Source organism: Schistocerca gregaria, chromosome 4, assembly GCF_023897955.1.
Source record: "Schistocerca gregaria isolate iqSchGreg1 chromosome 4, iqSchGreg1.2, whole genome shotgun sequence".
Classification (NCBI taxonomy): Eukaryota; Metazoa; Arthropoda; class Insecta; order Orthoptera; family Acrididae; genus Schistocerca; species Schistocerca gregaria.
The window spans coordinates 779,259,167-779,273,070 of record NC_064923.1 but is presented as its reverse complement, the minus strand read 5'-3'; the positions used below and the strand labels follow the sequence as shown (position 1 = coordinate 779,273,070).

General features: G+C 41.3%; 1 protein-coding gene across 1 annotated transcript in view; it reads left to right on the top strand.

Moving 5' to 3' along the window:
- Nucleotides 1–876: 876 nt before the first annotated feature.
- LOC126266793 (epithelial discoidin domain-containing receptor 1-like) overlaps nt 877–13,904 on the top strand; it is a 70,333-nt gene continuing 57,305 nt past the window's right edge. Inside the window, exon 1 of the mRNA XM_049971337.1 lies at nt 877–1,018. The gene's annotated coding sequence lies outside the window, so the exon portion shown is untranslated. The remainder of the gene's footprint in view (nt 1,019–13,904) is intronic.

The following is a 13,904-nucleotide window of genomic DNA, read 5'->3' as shown; positions in this document are numbered from 1 at the left end:
CTATGGGACTTAAATTCTGAGGTCATCAGGCCCCTAGAGCTTGGTACTTAAACCTAACTAACCTAAAGACATCACACACATACATGCCCGAGGCAGGATTCGAGCCTGCGACCGTAGCGGTCATGCGGTTCCAGACTGTAGTGCCTAGAACCGCTCGGCCACCCGAGCCGGAAATGTATTCTTGCCACATGACTTATAATTCTATAACCAGTGTGTAGTGCGACAGCTGCCAAGACTACGGAAAGATAACAAAGGTGCCAATGACCGGACGGACAGTTAATAAAGTTGTGAAAAAATAAGGAAATAAATAAATGGCACGAGGACATGCAGAAACCGGGTCGGTCACGTCTCAATCCGTGACCACTTAACCACAATACCACGGCTATTACAGTTTATACTATGTTGAACTTGTTCTGCTTGGACTGTTCACTGGTCTATTTTGCTTTTTTTCATAGTTCAGTACAGCTTCTTACTCTTTTCATGTTCAGTTTTTCACGGGCTAACTGCTGGACCACCTTACCACGTAATCTGAGGGAGGTGCGATGTATAAGCATACCCTGAAATGTATACAGTGTGTAGCGCAGGCCTTTCCTTTAGTGAGTAATTGAAGGTGCTTCGCTACAACGTTTATCTCCACTTTTCAGTTATCTGCTCCAACGGCAGAGACGCGCGGGTCTTCGGGCATAGCGCCTGCCGCCACTGTGCGCGGGGCTTCCCCTAAGTCTGCGGACGGAGAGTACGCAGGGAGCCGCCAGGCAGCGCCAGGCGCCGGCATCGTTGTGGCTGGTTGGGGGGGGGGGGGGGGGGGAGGTAGCGGTGGGAGCGGGGGAGGCTGCGCCGCGCGCTCCCGCCTGCCAGTACTCGCCTGGCGTCCACGCGGTGAGCACGTGTGCGTGCACGTGTCATCTGCCCAGAGTGTCGCGCTGTTGTCGAGTGGCTCCCGCGCGTCGCTACATGTGTGCTGACCACGAGCCCGCGCTCCTGCTGCAGCACCTCCGACAGTGTGACCCTGTAAGCGGTACGTGGTCTCCACCAGCCGTGGCGTTCTCCGCAGCCGATGTGTCTGATTGATTCATTTGTCAAGTGCCGCGCAGTTCAATAATTTAATAACTAACCTTCGAACGGTTGGTACCTGTACACCACGGTTTAATCTACCGAGACAACTAAAAACCTCCCGAATGTTGTCCGTAACAACGTTCACCGAAATTAGAAAGGCATATAAACCAAGTTTTCAAACTTTAACCCCATTATAAATGCGTCGTCAGTGGCTTAACTCAGACTGAATTTCGAATCCAATAACTGGACCTGCCAACTACTTTGCCTAATTATTTTATCGAATTAGATGTCTCCACGACAAAGTGAACGAGCTTCTGTTAAATTAATCTTTGTTTACTATGGGAATGTATCCTCGGATTATCTGCAGGTATCATAAAATTACTTTTATTTTGTTTAATTCCACAGTAAAACCGTTGCCGTGTACGGTGTTGAAAATAATATCATGATACGTGTGGTGACCAGAAGATGTAAACCAACAGGAAATAAAGAAAATTACTGGCAGATTAAAAGTGGGTGGCGGACCGAGACTCGAACTCGGCACCTTTGCCTTTCGCGGGCAAGTGCTCATTCTGGAGGAAATAAAGAGTTAGCTTGACAGGAGCTCGCCACTGTTTTGAAATATGTTTTCATTTCAAATATTTACGAGATGTTGGACAGCAAATGCCCAGAATACGTGGGCATGGCGAGCCTACGGGCATTTTATGAAGTAATACATTTAATACCACTGTAAGACTTAGAGTAGAACAAACTCTACAAGTTACTGAAGCTTTACACGAATCATTTACGTATGTGGTCAAGAACATGCTGTGAAACGCTGCTAGTGTTACGTAACTTAGCAAAATGAAAGTCCGTGAGGAAAATTAGGCACCTCTGACATCGAGGAGAATGGGGCCTGAACGGTTGCGTTCCGCTAAACCTAGAGATGCTCGAGCTAGTACGTCCTTGAAGCTGAAATCTTTCAGGCTGTCAGGCCGCGACAAGTGTCCACGCGATGGACGTATCGCCTTTGTATTGGAATGTTCTTCACCACCTCCTGTGGTCGCGGATAGCTCATATACCGTCGCCCGTGAGTTATTCTATTCAGAAACTTGTTGTGGCAATTCATTTCAACGAGATATCCAAGTAACTATTCCAAACAACGTATCACTACTTCACATATGATTACTGTACGCGTTGTACTGAACTCCATGAGGATGCCCTCTTACTGGAGTGCTAAACGACCACTGCGGAATTCCTGTCTTCTTGTCTGCTGTTAGTGGGCTCATGCAATACATTAAGGAAGATGTGAACAGGGAATGCATTTCAGGATATGCAATCGCAGTAAACATGGTTCAGTTGGATTCGGGGATACAAATACGATTCAATCAACAGGAATATCAGAGTAAAGCAAGATATTTTATTTCTTATGCGCCACATCTCCTGTTAGAAGTTAATTTTGATACGTGGAGCTCGAACTCTTACCTAACATCAGAAGTAGGTGGGAAAAAATTATATTGTGCAACAATGGTGCGATCTTAAAAGTAGTAGCTGCTATTAACTAAGAAAATTCTTACACTCTTCAAATGAAATGACTGCAGATCAACAAGTAAGCCGTAAACAGGAAAGAATGGCTCTTTTGTCAGTAGTCGAGGTGATTGTAACGTATGTCAAAAATGTGTTCACGCAAACGCAATGCATAATTGAACCTAGGGCAAAATATCTTGCACGTCACAGCACCAACTCAACCAGTCACCTTCGCTGCTGTCCACTGACTGCCTACCGTCTCTTACGTCGTCGGTAACTAAATCAACAGGCAGTAACTCCTCTTTGTAAAAGCTGTAAATCCCAGATTCATCGTTTTTGAATTGATATAGCAACGTCGTCATCGTTGTTGAGCTTATTTCCAACCCCCAGGAGCTGTGCAGTGACTGGGTTACCGTACTGCGTGCTCAGTTGTGCGATCTGGGTACTCGCTCTGGGCTGTAAACCTCTACGGAACCTGCGAGTGTGGACGTGCGAGTCAGCCTGCGCGGGCCACGCAACAAGTGCGCAACGCCGACGCTTCGCGCGTGATCCCGACAGCCACAAGTCGGCCTTCTGGCAGAGTTTGCCCCGCCAGACGCTACCGAGTGCGGACCTGTTGGGATCTGGAAAACTCAGTCGCAGGGATTTTATCCGCTATTAACGATGCGACCCCTGCGGTAAAGCGCTCAACTTCGCTAAATCGTTTGTTGCACGTCCATCTTATCGCTACCTGTTCTTAAATATTCAGTCAATGGTTCACATCTAGAAATATTCTCTGAGAACTGCCAGAGTACAAATGAAAGTGAGAAGTATTGTTTGTATCTGTTTATTCGTTTGCAGATCCCGTGTCACTGCTGAATATCAATGTGAATACAAACTTTTGATTAGAATCAAATTCTGACACAGAGGACATTGTTTTGGATACTCTCCAAAATTAAATTTTTATTGATGTTCGTTTTCACTTTCCATTCTCTGATCCTTGTTAATTGAACTAAGTGCACGTTTACTTATTTCCGTAAGAAACCGGAGAAACAATGGAAAGTAATACCTGGGGAAAGACCAACTTCAAATTTGGTTTCAAGTGTTCTGCATCAAGCTCTTTATCTAGACAGAAAGAAGTGACTGGAGAAGAATTTTAAAAATGTTATAAACTGAATATTGCACACTGTCAATTGTACACCTGCATCTACATCTACATAGATACACTGCAAGTCACCGTACAGCGCCTGGCGGAGGGTACCCTGTAACACTTCTTGTCATTTATTTTGCCGGCAACTGTGGCCGAGCGGTTCAAGGGCTTCAGTCGGGAACCGCGTGATCGCTACGATCCAGGGTTCGAAACCTGCCTCGGGCATGGATGTGTGTGATGTCCTTAGGTTACTTAGTCCCATAGTGCTCAGAGCCATTTGAATCATCATTTCCTTTAGTGTTCCACTCGCAAATAGAGCGAACGAAAAACACGTACGTATGGTCCCTAATTTCTCGGCACTTATCTTCATGGACCTTACGCACAAAGTATGTTGGCGGCAGTAGAATCGTTCACCAGTCAGCTTCAAGTGCCGGTTCTCTAAATCTTCTCAATATTGTTTCTCGAAAACTACTACATTTCTTAAAATAATGTTTTAAACACAGCTGCACAACAGCAACGGTTTCACGTAATAAAATTATAAACAGCCGACCAGTTGCAATGGATAAAGAAATTCTTTGCCTAGGTTTCGACAAATATAAATTTTACATTAGTAAGAACTAATGTACCATCCCGAGTGTTCATAAGTGCTTACTAATGTGAAATTGTTAGCTTCTGAAGAAGACAAATTTATATTTGTCGAAACCGAGGTTAAGAATTTTTTTATCCATTGCAACTGGTCGGCTGTTTATAATTTTATTAAAATAATGTAGGAAATCAATAATGATTTATATCACTCGGACAATGCCACTTGAAACTGGTCCGAGGTGTGCACACTTCCGTTAAAGGGAGAAGAATTCCGTAGAAATTTATTCCAGCTATCAGAAAGTCCCTGACGGCGAGATGCCAAAAACATTAGTGACGTAAACTTTAAAGACCAATGACTTGTACCCAACATTTGTGTCATTAAAGTAATGTAAAGCTACAGTAGTTACTTCAATACATCGGATCTATGTAGAGTTCGTTGCAATGACATGTCTGAATCAGTAAGGGAAATGTTAGCCCTTTCCTAAACGTCTGATAAATACAAGTATCAGCTCTTCACTGAATTTGACCACGTGTTAATACCCGACAACAGCTTTACTCTCGGCAGTGAACATGCCACTACAACACCAAAAGAGAAATTAAGGAAACTAGCCCAGTGATCGGTTCTTAGACCACATTTTCCTTGTTAGCTATTTAGCTGTTTCCTGTTGGTTAAATAAATCTTAAAAATTTTTGACTGATGAACTTAGGCTGATGATCCCCAACGAAAAGTGCGTAGTTTTCTAACAGCACCAATTTCATCGTATACTAAACTGTAAAAGCGCTTGGACTTTATAGCCTATACTCGGCCGATGCATTTTAGGTAGCTAGCAGAGAATTGTGCGCGCACGCCGCACCCGTGCCTCTGTCCTTCTTGCTGGAGAATCTTGCGTGGGGTCAGGATGCCGCCAGGTACCGCAGACGGGGACAAAAAAGCCGGCCGGACAAGTTGTCCAGCGCAGCGCCACCGCCTGACGCACGTGGACGACGAGCGAAAAACCAGCGCTCGCCGGCAGTCCGGAATGTTTCCGCATGGACTGAATGCTTAAAGATTACTGGCTGTCGCCGCCGCCGTAACCCGAATGAGTTATTCAGAGATTGCTGTCGTAACATCAGCCCTATCGATATAAGCCTAGAATGATTTGAACAAGAACAGTTACCTCTGTTACTTGAAGCACACAGCGAGAGGGAATCTTTTTTCATTTTCTTTTTGTTGCAATAATGCCGAATGTAGGTGTGTTTTGGGCTAATTTCAAATAGCACAACGGCTTTCGTTGCCTGTAGCCGCATCATCAGATGCATACAAACATTAAAACGTGGTAAACATCATGCCGAAGAATATCTAATTTCAAACCTCCTCAGAAAAAACTTTTGTGTTAGCAGAAGAGCCAACACCGTGTTACGAGTGGAGGCCGAAATGCACGCGTTTTAGCTCACGCAGGCTGGCGTGAGGAGGGAAGAACTATACTGACGTGAGGGGTGGAACACGACAAGGAATGAGAATTCGGAACGCGGACATAATTAGTTTGATACTTAACTATGATACATTAATGATGAACGTCGCTCTTGACGGTACATGAGTCACAATATTATCTGTTCAGAATACATTCTTGAAGATAGTCATTATAGTAACTGAATATAGCGCCTTGCTAGGTCGTAGCAAATGACGTAGCTGAAGGCTACGCTAAACTGTCGTCTCTGTAAATGAGAGCGTAAGTAGACAGTGAACCATCGCTAGCAAAGTCGGCTGTACAACTGGGCGAGTGCTAGGGAGTCTCTCTAAACCTGCCGTGTGGCGGCGCTCGGTCTGCAATCACTGATAGTTGCGACACGCGGGTCCGACGTATACTAACGGACCGCGGCCGATTTAAAGGCTACCACTCAGCAAGTGTGGTGTCTGGCGGTGACACCACAAAAACCATATTGTGCACAGGGCGAATAGTCAATGAATAAAAAGTTATTCTGTGACACTTCACGAAGAACAATTCCAGATACATAAGCTCAGATCTTAACTCTGATCCACCACTGCAGACGTACGTCACTTTAAAAGGAGCAGGGATAAGCTAAAAAATATCTCAGCAAAGCTCTTAAAGCTTTTTTTCTTCGTAGGAACAGTCCGCAGCTCTTGGTGTAGTGGCTTGCATTGCTGTCTCTGGATCACGGCGTTCCGGGTTCGATCACCGGCAGTGTTTGGGACTTTCTCTGCCCGGGAACTGGGTATTTCAGTTGTCCTCTTCACTTCATCACCATCACCATCATTCGTGACAGTGGGCAGATTGGATTGTGTATAAATTCGGACTTTGTACAGGCGCTGATGTTCTCGTAACTGAGCGCCCCACAAACCAGACATCAACATATTCCTAGAAACATTTGTATTTCATGACATCTGTTGGTAGTTTCCTCGACGAGCTTCCTCAGTCTATAGGGAGAGCTAAATGCATACCGTACGGTAAATAAGATTTTCTGAAAATTTCAGCTACACAATAAATTAATCACATAGGTAATGTTCTGGTGAAAGCAAACCAAACACTGCAATTTATCGGCAGAACACATAGGAAACGCAACAGGCCTACTGAAGAGACAGTTAACACTACGATTATCGGCCCTCTTCTGGAGGAATGCTATCCGGTGTGGGATCAGCATCAGATAGGATAGGCGGTGGACATCGAGAAAGTTCAAAGAATGCAGCTCGTTTTTTATTATCGTGAAGTAGAAGAGAGTGCGGCACCGATGCGACACCCGAATTGGGGTCTCAGTCATTAAAACTAAGTCGTTTCAGTCTTTGGCTTGAAAGAGTTTTTACTCTGTCTTTGAATTTTTTTATTTTCTTTATTGGTTTAAAGATTTTATTTATTTCATTTATTTAGTGAAGTTTTTCGAGAAAAGTTAATTTCTTACTGCGACAGGATCTTCTCATGAAGTTTCAGTCACCAGCTTCCTTGTCAGAGTGTCAAAATATTTTGTTGGCTCCCACCTACACAGGGAGAAATCATCATCGTAAGAAAATAAGACAAACTAGAGCTCGCACGGAAAGATTTAAGGGTCCTTTTTTTCCCGTTCGCTGTTCGAAAGTGGAACAGTACACCAGCAGTTTGAAATTGGTTCCATGAACATTCTGCCAGTCACTTAGCTGTGGCTGGCAGAGTAATTATGTAGATGTAAATGTTGAACTCATGAACTGTTATGAATGATATTGAGTGCGACTCGATTATTTATGCACAAGCTATGGTTACTATTTTCCCTTTATCATTTTTGTCACATTAAATTTTTTTTGTGATATTCCGTTTCAAGTCATAAAATGGTATTTAAACGTTGGTCGATACGATACGGTTGCTCCTGATATTCACTAACGCATTATAATATTATGTACTATAATGGTCAAAATGGGGAGATTAACTCGAGAGAGGAACGTATGGACTGTGAGATTACAAAAGTATTTCTTTAATGGTTCTTTAAGTGAAATATTGTAGCGTGCACAAATCTATAAGGGAAACTAGGAAATGTGTCATATTGTCGTCAAGTCAGTGTTTACAACGTGTTTCTTTATGTTATCATGCACGTTCGAGTTAAACGATTCAGCAAGACGCAGTCCGCAAATGTGGTTCTCAACAAAAATGGTTCAAAATAGCTCTGAGCACTATGGGACTCAACTGCTGTGGTCATCAGTCCCCCAGAACTTAGAACTACTTAAACCTAACTAACCTAAGGACATCACACACATCCATGCCCGAGGCAGGATTCGAACCTGCGACCGTAGCGGTCTCGCGGTTCCAGACTGACGCGCCTAGAACCGCTTGGCCACAACGGCCGGCGGTGCTCAACACACTGACTTCGCATTTACTTATCTATTTATTTATTTAGTTAACTTGATCAGATTAGTGTCCAGGGGCAAGGCCTCTCATTCGTCGGACCAGGGTTTCACAGATACAGTACCCTTTATCTATCAGTGTTTCCTAATAAATAACTGTTTTAATACGACTAACAGCATTAGAATAATTTGAGAGTCTGAAGTAGTAATATGAGTCAGTAGTACTGACTGTGAACTAACAAAGTTAACACTGGAAGTACTTGTACTACTCCACTACTGCTGCCACTAACTGTCGTAACACTGATAATAATAACAGGAATAGTAACAATAATGACAAAAATAAAAATAATGGCCGATAGTAAAATAAGTTGTAGGAGTACAAGATAATCGTTTTCTGATGTAGCGAGTTCTGGGGAAATGAAATTTAAGAAGACTGCCATAGCTAAGAATACTGGGAAAAGGGGAAGATATGGTGGAAATAAAAATGTGCAAGGCTAACGAGTGAGTTCGTGGGCAGTTGTAATTTTTATTGTTGCTTTAGCACATGTGTAATTTACGGTCTTGCGCTGGAGGGTATTCGACAGTCCAGTTCCTGCTGCAGGGAGGGAGAGACTTCGAGAAAGTGGCTGAACGATTAATGCGACAGAATGGATTTTTTCTGCTTTCTAGATTTACATAAACCAGACGTACCGCATTTCTAACGACGTATTCTGACGTTTCAGGTCTTATTTGCATTTGTGCTTTATATGAACTGCAGAACAAAAGAATAGGGTTTGCATATGAAGGAACGTTTTGAAACACGCTCTGCTGTAGTATACGATACATCACGCCACATGTTAAAGCATAATAATCATCTGTTGTTGTTGGAGCTACAGCTCGTTTTTCATGGAAAGACACATTCATAATGCCCTTCTCTTAACGCTTTTGTGTGTCACGAAAGACAATGTTTTTGTAAGTATTCATCTTCTCCTTTACCCTTACTTTACTCTTAATTTCCCTGAACTTAACCTTCCACTCTTTTCTCTGTTTTACTCGTTATTTATGTGCCATATTGTTTTGAAAAACAAAGGTTATTTTCGTACTTATTTTCCACTCACCTGTGTTCCTTGTTTATTTGCAAATAAGTTCGAAGCCTTTAAAGTCATGTTTACCACACTACACGTAGCTGTTGAACAGCAGATTATACTTCTGGGTGTACATCATTTCAATAACTGTGCCCCATTACCTGAAGATGAACCCATAAATGGCTTTTAAATCGATTGAAAGTAGGGAACAAACACAGCTAAGACTAGAATTTGCACGAAGGAAGCCTTCGTGCTTCACAACAAAAATTAATTCACAGCTCACGTCTCCAGTATGCAGCATTATGGAAGCAACAATATATTATACATCAGGACGAGATCCATAAATTTACTTCTGCATTTCTTCGAACCCCGAGTGATACCTCTGGACACCGTGCTGTGACTCTCCTGGTCCACTTACTAAGTTTTCTCCTTTTTCTTCGCTGTCACAAGTTGACAACCTGCAATACATTTCGGTTGTCCAGGTTCTGACTGCCATACACTAACATTCTCCATGACTAATTCCAAAAAATTCGTTTGTTTTGAAGATCAATTGTGATATAATTAGTCGTGCTCTTCAGTCCGACAACTAAGATAACATCGCAACGTTTCTAGACAGATTCTGTCATAAACTAAGACTGTCTTGATTAGACCATTCTTATTTTCACTCGCTGGCAACATCAGTGTTCTGTTTCTGTTACCAGTTTCAATGAAGGACGCTACTAATTTGTTCACTGATCACATTATCTTGATGACACATTTATGTGATAATTACGTTTTTCTACGTGAAACATTCAAGTACCTCTTTTCAACGAAATATTTTGCTGTTTCCAAAGGCCAGTGTTATTATGCAGTGATTCCTAGAACATCTGTTTAACAGATTGTCTATCTGCTTATTAAAATCGAATCTTCTGTTGGTTTCTAATTATTTACAACTTCGTTAGGTGTAGTATCAGGGACGCGAACAGTCTCTAAGTACGCAATTTTTTGATAGAGTGAGGAAAAATGTACTATTTTATTCGATACAATATTTCCTGTGACTGAGATCAGTTTTTGAATGGTTTTGCTCTTTATATTTTTCTCTCTGTCAAGAAAAGAAACCTACCACAAAGCCCATTGGCTAGAGGCAATGATTTAGACAACAGATCTAACTGCGGTACTGGAGCCAACATTAGATCTAGAGTGAAGTCATGATACCAGTGCCAAACAATATTACATTTGTTTTTAGTTTATACCTATCACACATGAAATGTTTTCAGTTTATCACCCTTCATAACACAAATAAGACTGGTAAGATGTGCAAAAGTGCACTGAATCATCTACGTCACATTACATCCAAATTAGGAGACCTGCTTTCCAGACAATGAAGGTGTATTACTGTATACTTCTCAATCACAGTTCTGAATAAGACAACATTACTAGGAAGCAAAATTTTAAATCTGATGTCTATTGTAAGAAGCGAACGATTGTTTGGCACTAGCTATACCGCCAAATCACTTTGAACCGAGCATATTATATGTGTTATATAAAATAAATGACGTCTTCAATCCGAAGGTCAGTTTGAGGCAACTTGCCGCTATAGCCATTCTGGAGTCTTCTTCAGTGCATAACTACTGCAGTCTACATCCATATGAAACCACTATCGATAGCATAAACTTCTTTCTTCTCTAAAGCACTAATGAGCTATTGCTAGAAACAGTAAAGAAAATGACGAAAGTTATGCCTCACTACAGTAACAATTTATTAAAAGAACATTGGTGTATGCCACGCTCTTCTTGGTAATTCAAACTGCAAGTTGTTATTTATTTATTTACTTTTTCATCAGTATTCTGGATGATTTTATATGGTATCATTTATTAATCCGACAAAATCTAATATCTGTCTTTCCCTACACATTTTGCTATGCCTTATCTTACTTCAATGAAAGTTATTGCCTCTCGTCTTAATTGATTGTCTACAATTGTATCTCTCCTTCTAGTTTCTCCCCCTCCAATTCTTCGGAGAATCACATTTCTTATATTATTAGCCCACTAAACTTTTAGCATTCTTCTGTAGCACCAAACCGAAAATGCTGCGAGTCTCTAAATGTCCGATTTACTCTAAGTCGATGACTCTTTCCCATACAATGTTATGCTCCTTCATTTTTTCTCAGTTTTTACTTAAGTTTGTTACTTGTTTAATTTCTGATGGGTCTTAATCCTTAACATTGTTTTATTTCCTCCCACTCCATATACTGTGCTTAATTTTTCGTTCTATTAAACAGCTCCTCTAAATTTTTGTCACTTTAATTGAAGACAACAATGTCATCAGCGAATGTTATCAATTACTTGAATTCACTGGGAATTTTAAACGCGCTGTTGTTCCTTCCTTTTTATCTTTCATGATTCACCGGAGAGTAGGACTGCATTCTGGCCTTATAGACCTCTTTAATTCGAGCTGAACTTTCTTCGTCTTCCATTCTTGTTGTTCCCCCTTGTTTCCAGTACTCACAGAATAGTACCCGTTTTTTACTGCAATGTATTCTGAGGTTTTCAAATAACTTTCCTCTTTTTTCACTCTAGAATGATTTTCCTGTGTAGTCATATCCCAAGCAAATGTCTTGAATTTTGTTAAGTCTTGAAACTTCCTGGCTGATCGAAGCTGTGTACTGGACCGAGGCTCGAACTCGGGACCTTTCCCTTTCGCTGGGAAGTGCTCCACCAACTGAGCTACTCAAGCACGACTCACTACCCTTCCTCACAGCTTTAATTCCGCAGTACCTCTTTTCTTAAGTGTTGTTTCGAAAACCTAATGTATTGTGCCTTTACATTTCATTTATATTTTATTTTCCCTTTTTCTGTGTATACTACTCTTTAGCAATGTTTAAACTGGAAACAAAGTGTGCTTGCGATTCAGCTCAAGAACGTTACGCAGCTTCTGCAGAACAAAGACCACCTTCACAACAAAAATCGGATTATTGACTCCAGATGAATTCTAGACTGTAACTGGTTTCCTAAAACAAGGAATGGTTTCGTACCACAGTTCACATAGCGATAGCAACATTGGAAAAGAATATTTCGTCATGCATCAAATGGTTTACGCTAATGAACTGTATAATTAATTAGTAAAGGCCTATAGATTTACAAAAACTTAAAATTGTGTTTTGACATTTGTTGACTTATTTTACCTTTCACTTGAAATCACATTCCCTTTTCGAAACCATTAAGTTAAATTGTAGCTTTCAGAAAGCATTCTTTATATTGTTTCTCTTTCATTTTCCAGTTCTTTCCGTGCTTTATTAATCTTGTTCTCCTGTTTACTGGAAATAAATTGCTCAACAATATCGGCTAAATGTTATGTTTCTTCTTTCCAAAAGCAAAATATTCTTTTTCACAGCTCCTTTCGTCGACCAGTTATTGTTTCTCGACTGACAGCACACCTACCAACCACTCCCTTCCTGAAGTAGTGAATAAACTACTGATTCGTCACCAGTTGCTTGGTTGTAGTGGTTGTGTGACTGGTGTTCTCTTCAAGAGACACGAGTATCGTAAACTTTCTGTCGTTTTTGTAAATAGATTAAGGCAAATGCGAGCAGCATGTCGAAATAGATTCGCTTGGTTTTCGTTCCATATCCTTATACGGGGTCGTGTTCTGCTTCTATCTCTTCGTGGAACCCCTACGTTTCTTACTTTTTACCCACTCTTTCTTTAGTGTACCTTGCAGGCTTCATTTGGAGCTTTTTCTATGTACTGATTAACACACGCAGGCCAACATTCACCATTTTAGGAGCATCTACCAAAGCAGTTCCGTTTTATTGTTCTCTTCTGACGATTCGACACCTTGTGTGTTACGTGAGGATTTATTGTCGATGAAGTTCGCCTCTAGTGGTAAGGGTCACAGATGATTCAAGATCTACATATGTATATATATACATCTGTACTCTTAAAGCCACCTTGCGATTTGAGTGCGGAGTGGCCGGAAGGACGTCAACAATCATACCACAACTTTCTTGTCCTTTTAGTGAAGGACGATTGCCGTAAATCCACGTTTATCCCGTCATGTCATTTCGCGTGATGACTGTGGTATAATGTAATATGTTGGCTGACTGCTTTTCGAAGGCACTCTTTCGGAATTTTGATAGTCAACCTCTGGGTGATGGGAAACGTTTCTCTCGTAATTTCTGCCGGAAGAGTTTCATGAGCAGTTGAGCGCCATCATAATGCTGTGGCGTTTAATATCTGATATCGAAAAGGCCATTTACACCTACAGTGAAAATGCACTTAATTCATTAAATAACAAGTTACATGCAGCAGGTATTTTCTGTGATTTGTCAAAGGCATTCGATTGTGTAAACCACAACATCCTTTTAAATAAATTAGAATTCAATGGTGTTACGGACAGTGCTGCAGAATGGTTCCAGTCATACCTCGCTAACAGAAAACAAAGGGTGTCGTATAAGGGACTAGTGAATTAAGTCATCAGTCATCATCAGAATGGGAAGAAATTACATCTGGTGTCCTACAAGGATCCATCTTAGGGCCATAGCTTTTTCTTGTGTACATTAATGATCTCTCATCAGTTACACTGCCAGAAGCAGAGTTCGTTTTGTTTGCAGATGACACAAGTATTGCAATAAATAGTATGTCGAGTGTAGTTCTAGAAAGATCTGCTAATGATATTTTCATGGATATTAATAAATGGTTTAAAGCCAACTCACAGACATTAATCTTTGAAAAGACTCACTATATGCAATTCAGAACCTGTAAGAGGTTTCCACCCAGCATAT